We start from the raw sequence: 24,605 nt of genomic DNA on the forward strand, positions 1-24,605 counted from the left end.
TTTAGAACTGGATCACCTTTAGTTAATTCATATTAATTTATTTAACAGGTATTTAAAGAAACACACATATATTAATTTCTAATCTCCATCTAATAGCTATATTCATATTTAACCTGCCGAGTATGCCCACTGCTATAGAAAATAATGTTTTTCCTAACATGATTGTTGATGAAAACTGATGGTCAAGTGAAAGAGCTAATGATTAGAGACACAAGGTGAGGGATGGGTAAACACTAGTTTAAAGAAAAGTAGATTATTATTATCTGGGAGAAGAGCAACCGCAGCACTCGGCGTGTGTCCACACAACCCGGAAGTCAACCCCCTCAGGGGGTAGCGAAAAATGCTGTCGTCACTCGGAGTGCCATAGCCAAAAGCGGTGGATACAGCCGCAAAGATAAGAACAAGGAACACAGGATGCAGGCACTACTTCAAAGCCCAAAAGTATTTAAAAAGCAAGAAATCCTTTATTAAAGCATGGATAAAAAATAGCAGACAGACATGGCAGGACAGGTAGATAGACAGCTGACGCGTTTTGCGCCCCCTAGCGGCGCTTACTCATAGACTACAGTCTATGTTTCAACCTTGTCTATTTATAGGCAACAGACAGAACATTAACTATGTCATGGCCCAATTAAACAGGCACAAATGGTTAAAAACATAAGATACCTATAAAGACACAGTGTAACTTAATACATGATATAAATGATACATAATGACCTAACAGTTGACAATAATTTAAAATTCTACCCTTATTGACAACTACATATAATCTTTAGAGGTTACAAAACCAAATCTCAAACAGTAAGAAGAAATACTGTCTGAAATAGGAACATAACAGGATGTCTGAATTGAAGCAATACAATATCTCAATGATATTTATGAATATATATATATATATATATATATATATATATATATATATTACATTTTCAAATGTAAACATATAATCATAATAAGTACCAGTATCTGAAATAATGTTGCAATCTTACGCCTAGATTTAGAGTTTTGTCGGTAAAGACCCGCGTAGCTAACGCTGCTTTTTTTTCCAGCGCACCCTTAAGACAACGCTGGTATTTAGAGTTGTTTGAAGGGCTGCGTTAGGCTCCAAAAAGGGAGCGTAGAGCATAATTTACCGCCACTTCAATCCTCAATACCAGCGTTGCTTACGGTAGCGGTTAGCTGGAAAACGTGCTCGTGCACAATTCCCCCATAGGAAACAATGGGGCAGTTTGGGATGAAAAAAAAAACTAACACCTGCAAAAAAGCAGCTTTAAGCTCCCAACGCAGCCCCATTGTTTCCTATGGGGAAACAGTTTCTAAGCCTGCACCTAACACCCTAACATGTACTCCGAGTCAAAACATGCCTAACCTTACATTTATTAACCCCTAATCTGCCGCCCCCGACATTGCAGACACCTGCATTATATTATTAACCCCTAATCTGCCGCTCCGTACTCCGCCGAAACCTACATTATACCTATGTACCCCTAATCTGCTGCCCCTAATATCGCCGACACCTACATAATATTTATTAACCCCTAATCTGCCTCCCCCCCAACGTCGCTGCTACCTTACCTACATTTATTAACCCCTAATCTGCCGACCGGACCTTGCCCCCACTATAATAAATGTATTAACCCCTAAACCCGCCGCAACTCCCGCCTCACAAACCTATAATAAACAGTATTAACCCCTAATCTGCCCTCCCTAACATCGCCGCCACCTAACTTCAAGTATTAACCCCTAATCTGCCGACCTCAGCTCGAATAATTATATTGTAGCTATTTGAGGATTTATATTTATTTTACAGACAACTTTGTATTTATTTTAACTAGGTACAATAGTTATTAAAAAGTTATTTACTATTTAATAGCTACCTAGTTAAAATAAATAATAAATTAGCTGTAAAATAAATCCTAACCAAAGTTACAATTAAACCTAACACTACACTATCAATAAATAAATTCAATAAATTAACTACAAGTACCTACAATTACCTACAATTAAATAAACTAAACTAAATTACAAAAAAAACACACTAAATGACAAAAAATAAAAAAAAGATTACAATAATTTTAAGCTAATTACACCTACTCTAAGCCCCCTAATAAAATAACAAAGCCCCCCAAAATAAAAAAAATTCCCTACCCTAAACTAAATTAAAAAAGTTAACAGCTCTATAACCTTACCAGCCCTTAAAAGGGCTTTTTGCGGGGCATGCCCCAAAGAAATCAGCTCTTTTGCCTGTAAAAAAAACCCACAATACCACCCCCAACATTACAACCCACCACCCACATACCCCTACTCTAACCCAAACCCCCCTTAATAAACCTAACACTACCCCCCCGAAGATCTCCCTACCTTGAGTCGTCTTCACCCAACCGGGTGTGTTCCGATCAGCCAATAGAATGGGAGCTCAATCTAATTGGCTGATTGGATCAGCCAATCGGATTGAACTTGAATCTGATTGGCTGATTCAATCAGCCAATCAGATTTTTCCTACCTTAATTCCGATTGGCTGATAGAATCCTATCAGCCAATCGGAATTCGAGGGACGCCCATCTTGGATGACGTCACTTAAAGGAACCTTCATTCACCGTCTAGTCGTCGTGCAGGAAGGATGTTCCACGCCGGAAGTCTTGAAGATGGAGCCGCTCCTCGTCGGATGGATGAAGATAGAAAATGCCGCTTGGTTGAAGATGTCTGCCGGTCCGGATGTCCTCTTCTGCCCGGATAGGATGAAGACTTCTGCCGGTCTGGATGTCCTCTTCTGGTCCATCGGATGAAGACTTTGGTCCGGTTGGGTGAAGACGAATCAAGGTAGGGAGATCTTTAGGGGGGTAGTGTTAGGTTTATTTAAGGGGGGTTTGGGTTAGAGTAGGGGTATGTGGGTGGTGGGGTTATAATGTTGGGGGGTGGGATTGTGTTTTTTTTTACAGGCAAAATAGCTGATTTCTTTGGGGCATGCCCCGAAAAAAGCCCTTTTAAGGGCTGGTAAGGTAATAGAGCTGTTAACTTTTTTAATTTAGATTAGGGTAGGGACATTTTTTTTATTTAGGGGGGCTTTGTTATTTTATTAGGGGGCTTAGAGTAGGTGTAATTAGCTTAAAATTATTGTAATCTTTTTTTATTTTTTGTCATTTAGTGTTTGTTTTTTTTTGTGGAATTTAGTTTAGTTTATTTAATTGTAGGTAATTGTATGTACTTGTAGTTTAATTTATTTAATTTATTTATTGATAGTGTAGTGTTAGGTTTAATTGTAACTTAGGTTAGGATTCATTTTACAGGTAATTTTGTAATTATTTTAACTAGGTAGCTATTAAATAGTTAATAACTATTTAATAGCTATTGTACCTAGTTAAAATAAATACAAAGCTGCCTGTAAAATAAATATACATCCTAAAATAGCTACAATATAATTATTTGTTATATTGTAGCTATATTAGGGTTTATTTTACAGGTAAGCATTTAGTTTTAAATAGCAATACTTTAGTTAAAGGGACACTCAATCAAAATTAAACTTTCATTATTTAGATAGAGCATGCAATTTTAAACAACTTTCCAATTTACTTCCATTAACAAAATGTGCACAGTCTTTTTATATTTAAACTTTTTGAGTCACCAGCTCCTACTGAGCATGTGCAAGAATAAGTGTGTATGCATTTGTGAATGGCTGAAGGCTGTCACATGGTACGTGTATGCATTTGTGAATGGCTGATGGATGTCACATGGTACAGGGGGAGTGGAAAAAGACATAACTTTTAAAATTGTCAGAAAAAAAATCTACTATTCATTTGAAGTTCAGACTAAGTGCTACTGCATTGTCTTGTTATCTTGCATTTGTTGATTATGCAAATCTACTGTGTTGACTGGTCCTTTAATAATATTTAATTTATTTCATTAGATTAAAAGTATATTTAACTTAGGGGGGTGTTAGGATTAGGGTTAGACTTAGCTTTAGGGGTTAATACATTTATTAGAGTAGCGGCGAGCTGCGGTCAGCAGATTAGGGGTTAATACTTGAAGTTAGGTGGCGGCTATGTTAGGGAGGGCAGATTAGGGGTTAATACTGTTTATTATAGGGTTTGTGAGGCGGGAGTGCGGTGGTTTAGGGGGTTAATACATTTATTATAGTGGCGGGCGAGGTCCGGTCGGCAGATTAGGGGTTAATAAGTGTAGGTAGGTAGCGGCGTCGTTGGGGGGGCAGATTAGGGGTTAATAAATATTATGTAGGTGTCAGCGATGTTAGGGGCAGCAGATTAGGGGTTCATAGGGATAATGTAGGTGGCGGCGATGTGCGGTCGGCAGATTAGGGGTTAAAAATATTTATTATAGTGGCGGCGATGTGGGGGGGCCTCGGTTTTAGGGGTACATAGGTAGTTTATGTGTGTTCGTGTACTTTAGAGCACAGTAGTTAAGAGCTTTATAAACCGGCGTCAGCCCAGAAAGCTCTTAACTACTGACTTTTTCCTGCGGATGGAGTCTTGTCGGTAGAGGCTCTACCGCTAACTTCAGCCAAGACTCTAAATACCAGCGTTAGGAAGATCCCATTGAAAAGATAGGATACGCAATTGGCGTAAGGGGATCTGCGGTATGGAAAATTTGTGGCTTGGAAGTGAGCGTTAGACCCTTTCCTGGCTGACTCTAAATACCAGCGTGCGGCCAAAAGCAGCGTTAGGAGCCCTTAACGCTACTTTTGACGGCTAACGCCAAACTCTAAATCTAGGTGTTAGTTATCAATAAAAAAATGTCACATTCCTTGTTCATACCAGATGGGTGTCGTGTGTGTAATTTTAGGATCCTGTGTTCCTTGTTCCTAGATTATTATCAGTTATTTGCACAGCATCAACAGATTCTGCAGTGCTAACAACATAGGTCTAATATGCAAGGTAACAATTATGAGAGACAAAGGGTTAGAGGGCTCTCTGTAATTAACCTTGTATCTAAGCCTCTGCAGACTGCCCCCTTATTTCATTTTTTTCAACAGATTTGCATTTTAGCCAATCAGTGCCCTCTCATAAGTAACTCTTATGGGCGGTGAGCACAATGCTATCTATATGGCACACCTGAACTAATACCCTCTAGCTGTTAAAAACTGTCAAATGCAATCAGATAAAAGGCGGTGTTCTAAGAAAACGGCGAACCTGTGAAATTAGCAAACCCACGTCACTTCCTGTGACGTGGCATCAGCTGTTTCAAATTTTTTTTACTGTAATATGCATTTGACTGTAATTTTTATACCTATAACATTCCTGGACCGTCTATTTTGAACTCTCTCTATACCGCACCCCGCTTTGCCAACCACTTCCAATGCATATTCCCATAACTTTACATTAAAAAGCATTAGCCCAATGGGGGAGTTACACTGGACATGATGATAATTGTAGCCGTACAAAGAGATAGTGTTTCAGCATATGAAGATGCACTGGCAGTATAGATTTACAAAAGCTTCTCATCTATACAAATCAATAACATCATCCCGTGTCTCCCTGTCTTATCAATGTATTATTGTTTTTAATACATTGATAAGAAAGGTGCCAGTGCACATGCATATGCTGAAACATTATCTCTTTATACAGCTATAATTATCGTCACGTCCAGTGTAACTCCCCCGTTGGGCTAATGCTTTTTAATCTAAAGTAATGCTTGGTAAAGCGGGTTGCGGTATAGAGTTCAAAATAGACGGTCCAGGAATTTTATAGGTATAGAAATTGAAGTAGTGATGTGTGCAGCCAGGAATGTCATGACACTGGCTCGAATGCGCATTATGGTCAAACTTTGTGAAACTGCTGATCCTGTGACGTGAGTTCGCTACTTGCACGGGTTCGGTGTTTTCTTGGAACAGCGGTCTTCAAAGGCTTAGAAATTAACATATGAGCCTACCTAGGTTTAGCTTTCAACAAAGAATACAAGGAGAACAAAGCAATTTTGATGATAAAAAGAAAATTAGAAAGATGTTTAAAATGACATGCCCTATCTGAATCATGAAAGTTTAATTTTGACTAAACTGTCATTTTAATCCCAGACTCCCTTGGAGAAAGATTTTAAATGTATTTTACATAAAAAGGCAGCAAATTAAATAATGAATTTATATTGAAATAATTATATACTTTTATACTTTTATAATGAAGCATGCATTGTTAAACTCTGATGTACCTTTAAACATAAAGGGCTAGATTACAAGTGGATCGCTAAATTATCGTATTACAAGTGGCTGGTTATTGCTACCATAAGCTTGCATTAGCAATTAGAGCTCTGGTTTATTTTCTAAAAGTGCCCCAAATGCCCTAAAAATAGAGGGCATTGTAGATTTTATCTTATATACATACATATATAGATATATAGTCATAGCATACGGAATGCTTCCTAGCAATGCGTTCGCATTGAGATTAACTCGTAATACCAAGTACAAAGTGGAGCGCTATTATCGCTTGCCTGAAAGTGATTTTTAGCGCTCTACTTGTAATGTGGCCCAAACTGTTGACCAGTCAACACAGTAGATTTGCATAATCAACAAATGCAAGATAACAAGGACAATGCAATAGCACTTAGTCTGAACTTCAAATGAGTAATAGATTTTTTTTTCTGACAATTTTAAAAGTTATGTCTTTTTCCACTCCCCCTGTACCATGTGAAAGCCATCAGCCAATTACAAATGCATACACGTACCATGTGACAGCCATCAGCCATTCACAAATGCATACACACTTATTCTTGCACATGCTCAGTAGGAGCTGGTGACTCAAAAAAATGTTTTTATATAAAAAGACTGTGCAAATTTAGTTAATGGAAGTAAATTGGAAAGTTGGTTTAAAATGGCATGCGCTATCTGAATAATGAAAGTTTAATTTTGATTGAGTGTCCCTTTAATATTTATATATTGTTGCTGATCATAATAAGCAAGCTTTTTTATTTAGTGTTTTAAAAAAGTAGCTTTTCATTATAGTCAGTGAACTGAAAGTGATACATTAAATAGTTGGTTTATTTTACAAGGACAAAGGTCACCAAGATAAACGTGTTAGTGTTTTACATGAAAAAGAACCTTTTGAACCATGATATTTTTTTTATTTAGGGAGTATTTTGGTTTAAATAAGGACACCTACTTGCCAAACTTTATTACATTATGGAAATGACACTGATATCAATCCCTAAGTAGATGGTTTTCTGCTCCTGATTGTTGAATCCAGCTGATCAATGAAAAATCCACAAGATAATGTAATATGACAACGCAAAAGGTTTGAAAAACAATCACAGTAACATTATTTAGAAATTAAAGAGTCAAAAAAGTTAACAAATAAATAATTGCAACTTAAAATATAAAAATGTAATATAATGAATTTATTTTACAATCACACTTTTATGTCTTGTTAGAAATAAAGGTATTTCAGTTACATATAGGGTGGAAAATCGACTCCATCAGAAATAAAATCAGTTCTCAACATACTACCGGTCTCCCTCCCCCTCAAAAGCTCACAATCATCCAAAACCCACATAGCCATAAATTTAGCTCTTTTGCCCCTTTTACAGAGGATGAAGTTTCTGCCCTTATACTATCCTCTCACCTCACTACCTGTCCCCTTGACCCCATCCCCTCACAACTACTCTCCTCCCTCTCTTCTACCCTTACCCCTATACTCACACACATCTTCAACCTCTCCCATCTTCAACCTCTCCCTCAGCACTGGTATAGTTCCCACATCTCTTAAGCATGCATTAGTCACACCTATTTTCAAAAACCTTCTCTCGATCCAACCTCCCCATCCAACTACCGCCCTATTTCCCCTAACTACCTCTTGCTTCAAAGCTTCTTGAAAAGCTAGTATATGCAAGTCTATCCCATTTCCTTACACTAATCTCCCTCCTTGACCCACTGCAATCTGGATTTCGCCCCCTTAACTCAACAGAGACAGCAATTGTTAAGGTTACCAATGACCAACTTACAGCAAAATCAAAAGACCACTTCTCTCTACTTATCCTCCTTGATCTGTCTGCAGCCTTTGATACTGTCGACCACCCTCTTTTGCTCCATACCCTCCAATCTTTCGGCATCTGTAACACAGCTCTCTCTTGGTTCTCTTCCTATCTGTCTAACCGTACCTTTAGTTTAGCCTTCTCTGGAGCATCCTCTGCCCTGTTACCTCTCTTCTGTTGGGGCACCGCAAGGCTCTGTCCTTGGTCCCCTTCTCTTCTCAATCTAACGTCCTCACTAGGTTCCTTAATAAAGTCCCACCAGGTTTCATTATCATTTGTATGCCGAGGATACCCAAATCTACCTCTCTGACCCAGAAAACTTACCTCTTTCCTTGCTAACCCGTGACACTAACTGTCTCTCTCATATTCTCATCTTGGATGTCCTCTCACTACCTCAAGTAAATCTCTCCAAAACTGAGCTCCTTATTTTCCCCCCTTCTTCCAAAATCTCCACCCCCCATGTCTCTATAACTTGTTGATAACTCCCATCATTACCCCCAACCTCATATGCCCGATGTCTTGGGGTCACACTGGACTCAGATCTTTCTTTCACTCCTCACATTCAGTCCTTGGCTAAAGCCTGCCGCTTTCCACCTTAAAAACATCACTAAAATTAGACAAGATACAACAAAGATTTAAATCCACTGTCTCTCCTTCTCCTGCCATCTGACTACTGCAACTCTATCCTACTCTGGTCTCCCCTAGCTGCCACCTAGCTCCTTTACAATCCATAATGAATGCCCTCTGCCAGGCTCATCTTCCTTACACGTCACTCTTCATCTGCCACACATCTCTGCCAATCCATTCACCTGGCTTCCTCTTGCCTCCAGGATTAAACACAACATTCTCACTCTGACACAGAAAGCCCCTCAATTGCACTGCTCCCCCCTACATCTCAGACCTTGTCTCCAGATACTCTCCCTCCCGTCACCTTCTCTCCATCATGATCTCTCTACTCTCCTCCTCTCTTGTTACCCTCCTCACATTCCCATCTTCAAGATTTCTCCAGATTGGCTCCCATCTTATGGAACTCTCTGCCTCGCTCCACCAAGAAATTCCCCCTAGTTTTAAAAGCTTCAAGTGCTCCCTGAAGACTCTACTATCCAGGGATGCTTACAACCCCTACACTAACCTTCCTATCTCCACTGCTATACCCATAACAACCCCATAGCATGTAAAGCCTTTGAGCCCAGCTGTTGTAGTTCATCTTCATAAGAGCCGACACAACAGTGCAACTCTCGGCAGGACCCTCTCTCCCCATTTGATACCTGTAATCATTTTTATATACCCACCTATGTTCATAGTGCTGCGGGAACTGTTGGCGCTCTACAAATACCTGATAATAATAATAGAAACAGTGGAAAACATCCATGCTAAAATAAAGCTTAAAAGGTCAATGATCTACCCAATGTTTTAAAGAGAGGCTGAATCTGTAAACTGATTCGGTAAACTGAAGTTCCTCAGATGCAGTCCCCTCAAACCCCTAAATTAGGTCAACTCAAACATTATTACTTCTCTTTAAAGAGGCAATTCTGCAGTATTTAAAGTGATGGTACATTTAACACATAATTAGTATATCTTTTTAATCTATATGACTTTTTATACTTTTATTCAGCATTTTTACTTTCAAAGCAATACTTTAGATCTATTATTATTATATTTCTATAACCCCCTCTGGCTGCCCACATCAAAACCAATAGGCAATCTAGCTATATAAACACATTTTAATTTTTTTAATATGTAGTAAAACCTATGGCACAAGTGTCCAGTCCAAAATGCCAAGGTGCCCATAACAAATTTAAAGCCACCTCTGCCTCTGGGATTCCCCCATAGTCATTGGTTCTAACTGTAGCGCTTAATTAATTAATAATTCATACAGGGAGTGCAGAATTATAGGCAAATTAGTATTTTGACACATCCTCCTCTTTATGCATGTTGTCTTACTCCAAGCTGTATAGGCTCGAAAGGCCCTACTTACCAATTAAGCATATTAGGTGATGTGCATCTCTGTGATGAGAAGGGGTGTGGTCTAATGACATCAAACACCCTATATCAGGTGGGCATAATTATTAGGCAAACTTCCTTTCCTTTGGCAAAATGGGTCAAAAGAAGGACTTGACAGGCTCAGAAAAGTCAAAAATAGTGAGATATCTTGCAGAGGGATGCAGCACTCTTAAAATTGCAAAGCTTCTGAAGCGTGATCATCGACCCAATCAAGCGTTTCATTCAAAATAGTCAACAGGGTTGCAAGAAGCGTGTGGAAAAACCAAGGCGCAAAATAACTGCCCATGAACTGAGAAAAGTCAAGCGTGCAGCTGCCAAGATGCCACTTGCACCAGTTTGGCCATATTTCAGAGCTGCAACATCACTGGGAGTGTCCAAAAGCACAAGGTGTGCAATACTCAGAGACATGGCCAAGGTAAGAAAGGCTGAAAGACGACCACCACCTGAACAAAGACACACAAGCTGAAACGTCAAGACTGGGCCCAAGAAATATCTCAAGACTGATTTTTCTAAGGTTTTATGGACTGATGAAATGAGAGTGAGTCTTGATGGGCCAGATGGATGGGCCCGTGGCTGGATTGGTAAAGGGCAGAGAGCTCCAGTCCAGCTTGTGGGGCCTTTTTGGGTTGAGGATGGAGTCAAGCCTCAACTCCCAGTCTACTGCCAGTTTCTGGAAGACACCTTCTTCAAGCAGTGGTACAGGAAGAAGTCTGCATCCTTCAAGAAAAACATGATTTTCATGCAGGACAATGCTCCATCACACGCGTCCAAGTACTCCCACAGGGTGGCTGGCAAGAAAGGGTATAAAAGAAGAAAATCTAATGACATGGCCTCCTTGTTCACCTGATCTGAACACCCCATGAGAACCTGTGGGTCCATCATCAAATGTGAGATTTACAAGGAGGGAAAACAGTACACCTCTCTGACAGTGTCTGGAGGCTGTGGTTGCTGCTGCACGCAATGTTGATGGTGAACAGATCAAAAACACTGACAGAATCCATGGATGGCAGGCGTCTTGAGTGTCCTTGCAAAGAAAGGTGGCTATATTGGTCACTGATTTGTTTTTGTTTTATTTTTGAATGTCAGAAATGTTATATTTGTGAATGTTGAGATGTTATATTGGTTTCACTGGTAAAAATAAACTAATTGAAATGGGTATATATTTTGTTTATTGTTAAGTTGCCTAATCATTATGCACAGTAATAGTCACCTGCACACACAGATACCCCCCTAAAATAGCTATAACTAAAAACAAACTAAAAAACAACTTCCAAAACTATTCAGCTTTGATATTAATGAGTTTTTTGGGTTCATTGAGAACATGGTTGTTGTTCAATAATAAAATTAATCCTCAAAAATACAACTTGCCTAATAATTCTGCACTCCCTGTACATTCATGGAGATATCGGGTAATTACGCTCTCTCTCTCTTTATAATATATATATATATATGTATAAATATATATATATAAGCATAAGTAGTGGTGAAGCACTCCAGGTATTCCTTTCTGTAGGACTGACAACATCCGTGGTGCCCAGGGGTGCACATCAATACATAACATATCATCAAGAAAAGAGAAGGCACTCGCTGGGTCTTGTCCAAATAACAACTTTTAATAAGTAACGTTTCGGGGTTACCCCAGTTTTCAAACAAACATACCATATATAATTATCGTACTTACCCACCATATATAGTGAACAAAACATTTGGAAGTGCAGACGCGGCGCTGCCGACAGCATTCCGGAAGTAACTCCTCCCCCCAAAGGTTGTGTTACATAACATCCGTAACTCTAGCAACCTGACGCTAAATCAGCAGCGCCTATTACAAAACAGAAACAAGCCGTGTAAACATAATATGGCACATGAGTAACAATGTATCATTGTATCACTATCATCTTCAAGAGGGTGCTATTATACTACTACTGTTATACACAATTATTGAGGGAAAGTCCTATCGAATGGGAACAGAACATAAAATATGATCTATGCAGAGGACATAAGATGGTAACGTATACAGCAATATTCCATTATAATTGTGGCATAATTGACTATAGCAAGAACACTTCTTAACTGTATATATGATGAAAACTAATATATATATGTATAGTATAAAAACCTATGATCCAAACAAAGTTGATGGTCAAAGATTAGAATATTAACTAGTTCTTATGTCTTAGATCCATTGTTGTGTATCGTCACAGGAAATTATTTCTTTTGGCAGCATTATCAATTTGCAATAACATTACATCATAAACAAACAGTAATAAAACGTTATAAGAATGTTATAAAAAGCATTATAAAAATCAGTGTCAGTCTAGATGTACATTCAGACCCTGTAGGTGTCATAGTGCCCAGGGTATGTATCCATCTGGCTTCCCGTTGCAATAGCAACTTTTGCTCTATCAAGCTCCTCGTGTCAGAGGGGGGTACATGGTCTATAATTATGTATTTTAGATCTCTAGTCGTGTGTTTTGCTTGCACAAAATGTCTTGCCACCCGGCTGGTCAGAGTCTCCCTTATCTATTGATTTTCTGATCGCAGACCGGTGGTTCCGCCAATCCTGGTCCTGAGATCATCAACTGTCTTTCCTACATAAATAGACCACAAATGCAATGCAGGAGATATACAATAATGTTAGTTGTACATGTTACTCTATATTTGATTGGAAATCTTTTTGTACCCACAAGGATGATAAAAGCTATTACCCGTTGTCAGTCCGCCACAGGTAGTGCAACCCAGCACCTATAGCAACCTGGTTTGTTCTGTAGCCATGTGTCCTTAATGTAACAATTTCTGGAGTCAGTTTTAATCAATGTATCTCTTAAGGAGTGGGCCCTTTAATATCTACTCCTAGGTGGATCCATTCTTTGGAAAGGCAGTTCTTTATCTGACATTAGTAGGGTCCAATTATCCCTCATATTCTGTACAAAATCATTTTTACCCAAGGTGAAGGTGGTAATGAAAGTCATTCTATCATCCTCTTTGAAGTATTCCTTCAATTTTAGTGTATCTTGTTGTGTGAGGTGTAGTGTTTTATCCATGCACTCTTTCAGTAGATCCTTCTGATAGCCCCTTGCAGCAAAATTTACTTTCCATTTCCAATAGTTGTTCATTTTTCAACTTCAGGTCTGTATTGTTTCTTATTGTTCTTTTATATTGGGATACTGGCAATGCTCTTTTTAGACTGGGGGAGGGGTGACAACTTGTGGCATGCAATACTGAGTTTTTATCCGTAGCCTTTGGCCTCTAGTTATCAAGCCCGTCAACCGCAAATACACTGGAATTCCGCAGCGTATTTGTGGCGAGGCTGATTCGCCTTAGTTATCAAGCCGTACAGCCCGGGCAAAAGTAGAATATAGTGATGTCAACCCTACGATCCGCCGGACTCAGTCCGACACAGATCAATGGTTACGTCACTACAGATGTTTCGAATGCAAGTTCGGCACAATCTGACTACTTTTGTTAGTTATCAAACTACTACCAGGTACGCTCGCCACTATTCCGGGCCAGAGTACCTGGATTTCAATCCGCCGCCCTGGAGGCGGTGGATCCCATAGGAATCAATGGGAGTCTGACAGCAGTGAGAGCTCATGTCTCGCTGCTGCCCGATCATCCCATTGATTCCTATGGGAGATGTCTGCACCTAACACCCTAACAAGTATCCCGAGTCTCTAAACACCCCTAATCTGTCCCCCCCCTACACCGCTGCCACCTACTTTATACATATTAACCCCTAAACCGCCGCTCCCGGACCCCGCCGCAACTAAATAAACTTACTAACCCCTAAAAGGCTACTCCCCGGACCCCCGCCGCAACTATAATAAATATATTAACCCCTAAACCGCCGCTCCCGGACCCCGCTGCCACCTACATAATACCCTATTAAACCCCTAATCTGCCGCCCCTATACCGCCGCCACTATATTAAACTTATTAACCCCTAAACATAAGTCTAACCCTAACACCCCCCTAACCTTTAATATTATTTTAATAAATCTAAATAAAACTTATTATTATTAACTAAATTATTCCTATTTAAAACTAAATACTTACCTGTAAATGAACCCTAAGTTCGCTACAATATAACTAATAATTATATTGTAGCTTTTTTAGGATTTATTTTTATTTTACAGGCAACTTTTTATTTTATTTTAACTAGGTAGAATAGCTACCTAGCTAAAATACTTACAAAATTACCTGTAAATAAATCCTAACCTAAGTTACAATTAAACCTAACACTACACTATCATTAAATTAATTAAATAAAGTACACTACAAATACCTAAATTAAATTAAATAAACTAAACTATAGAACAAAAAAACAACTAAATTACAGAAAATAAAAAAGAATTACAAGAAGTTTACACTAATTACACCTAATCTAAGCCCCCCTAATAAAATAATAAAGCCCCGCAAAATTAAAAAATGCCCTACCCTATTCTAACACTACAAAGTAATCAGCTCTTTTACCAGCCCTTAAAAGGGCTTTTTGCGGGGCATTGCCCCAAAGTAATCAGCTCTTTTACCCGTAAAAAAAAATACAACCCCCTCAACATTAAAACCTTCCACCCACACACCCCCTACTCTAACCCAGCCAAACCCCCCTTAAAAAAAACTAACACTAACCCCCCCTGAAGATCTCCCTACCTTGAGTCGTCTTCACTCAGCTGAGCCGAATTCTTCATCCAAGCAGGGTAAGAAGAGGTCCTCCATCGGTAGAAGTCTTCATCCAAGCGGTGGCAGAAGAGGTCCTTCATCCGGTAGAAGTCTTCATCCAAGTGGTGTCTTCTATCTTCATCCAACCGCAGCTCTCATCTTCCAGACCTCCAACGCGGAACATCCTTCTGGCCCGACGGACTAACGACGAATGAAGGTTCCTTTAAGGAAGGGTCACCAACCTTTCGGACCTCAGGGACCACTAAACTCAGAATTTTGAATCCTGTGGACCACTAACATGAATTTGTGTGTGTGTGTATATATATATATATATATATATATATATATATATATATATATATCTAAACACACATACTGTACATAACTTGTATAACCATAGCTAAGTTTACATTATGTATATATTTACACATTTTTAAGAATTGTTTTTTTTGAATTAAGTAATTGACTGACAGAACAGAGAATACTTCCAAATGACAGATGAAGACAGATTAATAAACATTATTTATTAAAAATAATGTTTTAAAGGACCACAATACTTCCAAGTTACCTCCCCACTTAGGAATTATGTAAAACTACTTATAATCGTGGACAGACATCGGAGTAATAAATTAAGATTATATCAGAAAGCTCTCAAAATGGAAGTGAGCTAACCACGACTGATGTTACTGGCAATTACTATAATAAAGGTGGGATATGGCTGATCTGCTGAATGGCAATTACTGGAATTTAGGTGGAATAAAATTATTAGAATGAAAAATATTTAATATTTAATAAAAAAAAGAATATGGAGGGGAGGAAGACAAACAATGATGTAGGTCCATCTGAAGGAATTCGGAAAACTACTACAAAGACAGGTAAAGGGAAGAAAATAAAATGAAATATAAGAGAGAATTTTTTTTAAGATTTTCTTTTTTATATACTTTAATTCGACTATTTCAAGCCAAGACTATACAATATACAGTGGGGCAAAAAAGTATTTAGTCATCACCAATTGTGCAAGTTCTCCCACTTAAGAAGATGAAAGAGGCCTGTAATTTTCATCATAGGTATACCTCAACTATGAGAGACAAATGTGGAAAACAAATCCAGACAATCACATTGTCTAATTTGGAAAGAATTTATTTGCATATTATGGTGGAAATAAGTATTTGTGTCACCCTACAAACAAGCAAGATTTCTGGCTCTCACAGACCTGTATCTTCTTCTTTAAGAGGCTCCTCTGTCCTCCACTCATTACCTGTATTAATGGCACCTGTTTGAACTTGTTATCAGTATAAAAGACAACTGTCCACAACCTCAAACAGTCACACTCCAAAACTCCACTATGGTGAAGACCAAAGAGCTGTCAAAGGACACCAGAAACAACATTGTAGACCTGCACCAGGCTGGGAAGACTGAATATGCAATAGGCAAGCAGCTTGGTGTGAAGAAATCAACTGTGGGAGCAATAATTAAAAAATGGAAGACATACAAGACCACTGATAATCTCCCTCGATCTGGGGCACCACACAAGATCTCACCCCGTGGGGTCAAAATGATCACAAGAACGGTAAGCAAATATCCAAGAACCACAAGGGGGGGACCTAGTGAATGACCTGCAGAGAGCTGGGACCCAACGTAACAAAGGTACCATCAGTAACACACTACGCCGCCAGGGATCAGATCCTGCAGTGCCAGACATGTCCCCCTGCTTAAGCCAGTACATGTTCGGGCCAATCTGAAGTATGCTAGAGAGCATTTGGATGATCCCAGAAGTGGATTGGGAGAATGTCATATGGTCAGATGAAACCAAAGTAGAACTGTTTGGTAGAAACACAACTCGTCGTGTTTGGAGGAGAGAGAATGCTGAGTTGCAACACCATACCTACTGTGAAGCATGGGGGGTGGCAACACACATGCTTTGGGGCTGTTTCTCTGCAAAGGGAACAGGACGACTGATCCATGTACCATGAAAGAATGAATGGGGCAATGTATTGTGAGATTTTGAGTACAAACCTCCTTCCATCAGCAAGGGCATTGAAGATGAAACAGGCTGGCTCTTTCAGCATGACCAATGATCCCCAACACACCGCCCAGGCAACAAAGGAGTGGCTTCGTAAGAAGCATTTCAAGGTCCTGGAGTGGCTAGCTAGTCTCCAGATCTCAACCCCATAGAAAACCTTTGGAGGGAGTTGAAAGTCCATGTTGCCCCAGCGACAGCCCCAAAACATCACTGCTCTAGAGGTGATCTGCATGCAGGAATGGGCAACATACCAGCAACAGTGTGTGACAATCTTGGGAAGACTTACAGAAAACGTTTGACCTCTGTCATTGCCAACAAAGGATATATAACAAAGTACTGAGATGAAACTTTTGATATTGACCCAAATACTTATTTTCCACCATAATTTGCAAATACATTCTTTCCAAATCAGACAATGTGATTGTCTGGATTTGTTTCCACATTTTGTCTCTCATAGTTGAGGTATACCTATGATGAAATTACAGGCCTCTCTCATCTTTTTAAGTGGGAGAACTTGCACAATTGGTGGCTGATAAATACTTTTTTGCCCCACTGTACCTCTCGCTGGCTTTAAATGGAAGCATTTTCCTCTGAGCAGCGTGCTGGGCGAGGAGGAGTTAAAAATACAATCTAGCTACTCAAGTTGCGCAGTACTACGCAACTTGAGTAAGGAGATTGTAATTCTTAACTCCTCCTCCATCGGTTTTTCACCTGATGTCCAGCCAGGCGCTGTAGGGATGTTGCGGTTGCGACGGGGGTGACACAATCAGATGAGATGAATTTCTGCTTGATGGTGTCAAGGACCACCCACAACTTCCATGGACCACTGGTTGGAGACCGCTGCTTTTATGGGACGTCATCCAAGATGGCATCCCTCAAATTCAGATTGGCTGATAGGATTCTATCAGCCAATCGGAATTAAGGTATGAAAAATCCGATTGGCTGATCCAATCAGCCAATCGGATTGACCTCGCATTCTATTGGATGATCGGAACAGCCAACTAGAAATGCAAGGTCAATCCAATTGGCCTGATTGGATCAGCCAATCGGATTGAACTTCAATCCGACTTGGCTGATTGAATCAGCAAATCAGATTTTCTCCTACCTTAATTCCGATTGGCTGATAGAATCCTATCAGCCAAATCGGAATTCGAGGGACGCCCATCTTGGATGACATCCCCTTAAAGGAACCTTCATTCGTCGTTAGTCCGTCGGGCCAGAAGGATGTTCCGCGTCGGAGGTCTGGAAGATGGAAGCCGCGGTTGGATGAAGATAGAAGACACCGCTTGGATGAAGACTTCTACAGGATGGAAGACCCTCTTCTGCCACCGCTTGGATGAAGACTTCTACCGGATGGAGGGACCTCTTCTGCCACCACTTGGATGAAGACTTCTACCGGATGGAGGACCTCTTATGCCACTGCTTGGATGAAGACTTCGGTTCGGCTGAGTGAAGACGACTCAAGGGTAGGGAGATCTTCAGGGAGTTAGTGTTATTTTTTTTTAAGGGGGGTTTGGGTGGGTTAGAGTAGGGGTATGTGGGTGGTGGGTTTTAATGTTGGGGGGGGGTTGTATTTTTTTACAGGTAAAAGAGCTGATTACTTTTGCTGCAATGCCTTGCAAAAAGCCCTTTTAAGGGCTGGTAAAAGAGCTGATTACTTTGTAATTTAGAATAGGGTAGGGCATTTTTTTTATTTTGGGGGGCTTTATTATTTTATTAGGGGGCTTAGATTAGGTGTAATTAGTTTAAACTTCTTGTAATTCTTTTTTATTTTCTGTAATTTAGTCTTGTTTTTTTTGGTATTATAGTTTAGTTTATTTAATTTAATTTTAGGTAATTGTAGCTTAATTTATTTAATTAATTTAATGATAGTGTAGTGTTAGGTTTAATTGTACTTAGGTTAGGATTTATTTTACAGGTAATTTTGTAAGTATTTTAGCTAGGTAGCTATTAAATAGTTAATAACTATTTAATAAACTATTCTACCTAGTTAAAATAAATACAAAGTTGCCCTGTAAAAATAAAAATAAATCCTAAAATAGCTACAATATAATTATTAGTTATATTGTAGCAATCTTAGGGTTTATTTTACAGTAAGTATTTTTTAAATAGGAATAATTATATAAGTTATATATAAGTTATATATATTAGGTTATATAAGTGCTTATATAACCTAACTGATACTCTCAGCTGTGAACAAATTAATAAGCAAGTTTCTTAATATTATTAATAATACTCTAATCCGTATTAGTGGTGCTATTAGCAATTATTGCTCTGGAAATTGGTGATATAATTCCAGAACAAAGTTACAATAAAATAAGCACCATATTTAAATATGCATCAAAGATCTATAAATAATATGTGTAAAATGAAAACTAGTAAAGTATACACTAATCATATTGGAACACACAAATACCTACTATACAATTTAGGATCATAGGGCAATGAGCTATATTATAGCCTGACATTGCATACGTGGTTAGCTTGCTATTTGTAAATATACCAATCAGATAATATAATATTTATATGAGTTGTTCAACAATTGTTACTAAAGAACAATCCACATCAATGTTGTTATTATAATCCAAGTGATGTGTAACTGATATAATTTCAGCTCTGGATATAATTACATAATCTAAAAAGCACTAAGACTTTTGGTTGCAATAATTGATTTGTATATAATATAACTAGTTGATAAACTGAATATTATATCAACTATAGATTGGTAATCATTTTTGCAACCACACTAGGAGTTACTAAGAGTATCCAATATTGGGCTTTTACTAATCTGACTATCAGCAACAAACCGATTACTAGTCAGGTATTTAACTGACATTAATATCTGCTAACATTTTAGTTTTAATCATACCCATTGTTTTAAACACGTTCTAATAAAGATTTATTTTTAACTTATGTGACCTAAAGTTCCTCTAATTTAACTAATTTGAATTTGTTCAATTCTTTATTGAATATAAGTTAAATGTAGCTTCTGATACCTGAGCAAGTAGCACCACACCACAAATATATGTTGTATCCTGAGGCCAACCTTGGATGGTGAGGAGACTCATACTATTTGTTTGTAGTGGTGCCATCAAATTTATCTTTTTTGTTACCAATGGTAAAAACATTACAGAGGGACAACAACATAGTCCTACGAGAAGCGGACAAGGGAGGAGCAATCGTCCAATTAAATTACAGGGATTATAAGGATGAAGTAATGCGACAACTTAATGATTCCACTACAAACAAACGTCTGAAAGGAAAATCCTACAATGCAATTTAAAAAACAATTGGATGATCTTACTAACGATTTACTGACAAGCAACCATATTGATGCAGATTTAAGGGCCTATATGGTCACTGACTTTCCAAGAATACCGGTGCTATATATGCTTCCAAAGGTTCATAAGAGTTTAGAAACACCGCAAGGTAGACCAATAGTTTCCACAATAGGCTCATTACTCCAGCCCATAGCCAGCTACATAGACAGGGTACTCCAACCTCTAATGTGTAACACTGCAGCATTCCTCTTGGACTCCACAAGTATGATACAGCTTTTTCTACAACAGCCAGAAGTGGATGAGGAATTAATACTGGTTACATTGGATGTTACACCCCCTATATACTGTGATCCCTCATGAGGAGGGGATAAGGGCTGCAAGGAACCATCTACAAAACTATCCATATATAGGACCTACTACTGATGTTCTTATAGAACTACTTAGAGTCTGTTTAGAACTTAACTATTTTTGTTTTGAGAGAGACTATTATCTACAAATCGCTGGGACAGCCATGGGGTCCAATGTGGCCCCATGCTATGCGAATCTGTTTATGGCAGAACTGGAGACCCTAGGTACTGATCTCTTTCAGGACACAAGATTATCATTATTTCACAGATACATTGACGATCTGTTCCTACTGTGGAGAGGAACAGAATAGGGATTGCAACAGTGGACAGAGGAATTAAACAGTATACATCCAACAGTGAAATTTAAATTAACATACAACAAAAATACTGTTGACGTTTTGGATCTTCGTATATACAAACAGAACAAAAGATTTTGTACCACACTCTATTCAAAGGCTACGGATACAAACTCAGTATTGCATGCCACAAGTTGGCACCCCCAGGCTAAAAAGAGCATTGCCAGTATCCCAATATAAAAGAACAATAAGAAACAATACAGACCCGAAGCTGAAAAATGAACAACTATTGGAAATGGAAAGTAAATTTGCTGCAAGGGGCTATCAGAAGGATCTACTGAAAGAGTGCATGGATAAAACACTACACCTCACACAACAAGATACACTAAAATCGAAGGAATACTCCAAAGAGGATGATAGAATGACTTTCATTACCACCTTCACCTTGGGTAAAAATGATTTTGTACAGAATATGAGGGATAATTGGACCCTACTTACGTCAGATAAAGAACTGCCTTTCCAAAGAATGGATCCACCTAGAGTAGGATATTGAAGGGCCCACTCCCTAAGAGATACATTGATTAAAAACTGACCCCAGAAATTGTTACATTAAGGACACATGGCTACAGAACAAACCAGGTTGCTATAGGTACCTGGGTTGCACTACCTGTGGCGGACTGACAACGGGTAATAGCTTTAATCATCCCATATGGTACAAAAGATTTTGAATCAAATATAGAGTAACATGTACAACTAACTTTATTGTATATCTCCTGCATTGCATTTGTGGTCTATTTTATGTAGGAAAGACAGTTGATGATCTCAGGACCAGGATGGTGAACCACCGGTCTGCGATCAGAAAAGCAATAGATAAGGGAGACTCTGACCAGCCGGTGGCAAGACATTTTGTGCAAGCAAAACACACGACTAGAGATCTAAAATACATATTTATAGACCATGTACCCCCCTCTGACACGAGGAGGGGGATAGAGCAAAGTTGCTATTGCAACGGGAAGCCAGATGGATACATACCCTGGGCACTATGACACCACAGGGTCTGAATGTACATCTAGACTGACACTGATTTTTATAATGCTTTTTATAACATTCTTATAACGTTTTATTACTGTTTGTTTATGATGAAATGTTATTGCAAATTGATAATGCTGCCAAAAGAAATCATTTCCTGTGAAGATACACAACAATGGATCTAAGACATCAGAACTAGTTAATATTCTAATCTTTGACCATCAAATTTGTTTGATCATAGGTTATTATACTATACATATATATTATTGTTTTCATCATATATACAGTTTAGAAGTGTTCTTGCTATAGTCTATTATGCCACAATTACAATTAGAATATTGCTGTATAAGTTACCATCTTATGTCCTCTGCATAGATCATATTTTATGTTCTGTTCCCATTCGATAGGACTTTCCCTCAATAATTGTGTATAACAGATCTATTAGTATATAGCACCCTGTTGAAGATGATAGTGATACAATGATACAATATTACTATGTGCCATATTATGTTTACACGGCTTGTTTTTGTTTTTAATAGGCGCTGCTGATTTAATGTCGGGTTGCTAGGGTTACGGATGTTACGTAACGCAACCTTTGGGGGAGGAGTTACTTCCGGGGGAATGCTGTCGGCAGCGCCGCTTTGCACTTCCAAATGTTTGTTCACTATATATGGTGGGTGAGTACATAATTTTATGCGGTATGTTTGTTTGAAAACGGGGGGGTAACCCCCAAACGTTACTTATTAAAAGTTGTTATTTGGACAAGACCCAGTGAGTGCCTTCTCTTTGCTTGATGATATATATATATATATATATATATATATATATATATATATATATATATATATATATATATACATACAATGCCCTCCACTAATATTGGCAACCTTGGTAAATATGAGCAAGGAAGGGTGTGAAAAAATTGTCTTTATTATTTAACCTTTTGATCTTTTGTTTAAAAATACACAAAAATACTCTGTTCTCATGGATATCAAACAATACAAACACAACAAAGGTTTATATAAAAAATTTAAATCTTTGTTAAATATATGTGCTGCACAATTATTGGTACCCTTTAAGTCAATACTTTGTGCTACTTCCCTTTGCCAAGATAACAGCTCTGAGTTTTCTCATATATTGCCTGATGAGGTTGGAGATTACTATGGCAAGGGATCTAAACCATTCCTCCATACAGAATATCTCCAGATACTTTTGAGGTTGATGCTGGTGGACTCTTCAGTTCACCCCCACAGGGTTTTCTATGGGGTTCAAGTCAGGGGACTGGGATGGCCATGGCAGGACCTTGATTTTGTAGTCAGTAAAACATTTTTGTGTAGATTTTGATGTATGTTTTGCATCATTGTCCTGCTGGAAGATGCAACTACTGCCTATTTTAAGCTTTCTGCCAGAAGCAATCAGGTGTTCATTTAATATCTGTTGATATTTGATAGTGTCCATGATGCCATGTATCCTAAGAAATTGTCCAGGTTCTCTGGCAGAAAAACATCCCCAAAACATTAAAGAGCCACCACCATATTTAACCATGGGCATGAGGTACTTTTCCCATATGGCTACGTCTCTGTGTGCGCCCAAACCCACATCTGGTGTTTATTGCCAAAAAACTCTATTTTGGTTTCATCTGACCATAAAATCTGATCCCATTTGAAGGTTCAGTGGTGTCTTGCAAACTGAAGATGCTTGAGTTTGCTTTTTCATGAGAGTAGATGCTTTTTTCTTGAAAACCCTTCCAAACAACTCTGTAGTGATGTAGGTGACGTTGGATCGTAGTTTTGTAGACTTACTGACCCCAAGACGCAACTAACTTCTCACCACTCAAACTATCCTCTTCACAGTGCGTTAAGACAATGTATACACGCATCCTCCCAATAGGTTGATTCATACATTTCCAGTTGACTGTAACTTCTTAATTATTGCCCTGATGGTAGAAATGGGCATTTTCAATGCTTTTGCTATTTTCCTATAGCCACTTCCTATTTTGTGAAGCACAACAACCTTTTGCCGCACATCACAGCTATATTCCTTGGTCTTACACATTGTGATGAATGGCTAAGGGAATTCGGCCTATGTGTTATTGCATATTTATACCACTGTTAATCAGGAAGTCATGGTTGAACAATTTCCTGTTCCTAGTTACCCAGGTGTACTAAAAAATTTAAAATATCAATTTAAATATACTTCAAATATATTTTCTCATGTGAAGTCGTAGGGGTGCCAATAATTGTGCCACACATATATATTTTTTTGGATAAATCTGTGTTGTGTTTACAATTATTTGATATCCATGAGAGCAGAGTATGTTTGTGTATTTTTTGAACAAAAGTTTTAGCACCTACCCATATTACGAGTTTAGCAGCAGTTAGATTATTCTATGTGAGCATTTAAAAAATTACAAATCTATCTTTTCAATATTCCGCACTCATATTACAAGTTTCTGGGTAATATCAGTGAGGCTGCTCTATCGAGAAAATTTCAAGATTTTTTAACTACAGCTCCTACCTCCTTTTTTAAATAATTGTGCTTCTCTGTTTTTAACACATTTCTTCTGAATATAGTCAAGAATCATTATTAAGGTGCTCACATAGGTTTATGTACTAGAAATTAGCCACCGTGGAACCAGCAAATGGCATATTGCATCTGCCAACACTTTCATTCTATCAATGTCCGCTTTGTGTGTAATTAATGAACGTGTTTGTGGAGTATCCTGGATCCACTCACAACTACCATATCCCTCAGGCACTCATCTGTGGGGCACAGTTGTAGACCACAAAGTGGCATAACGGATGGATCAGTGTTAAGTACTAATGCACGGCACACATACATATATTTACAATAGACAGTACAGGATTGGAGGTCCCTTTTTAAATGCCTTCAGTCATATGTGTGTACTAAATTTGTGCCAATCAAGGTTTATATTGATCTCATAATCTCTCTACATCAAAAAGCACACTGCTATGCAATGTTCCTTGCCCCGTCCACGA

Source organism: Bombina bombina, chromosome 3, assembly GCF_027579735.1.
Source record: "Bombina bombina isolate aBomBom1 chromosome 3, aBomBom1.pri, whole genome shotgun sequence".
Classification (NCBI taxonomy): Eukaryota; Metazoa; Chordata; class Amphibia; order Anura; family Bombinatoridae; genus Bombina; species Bombina bombina.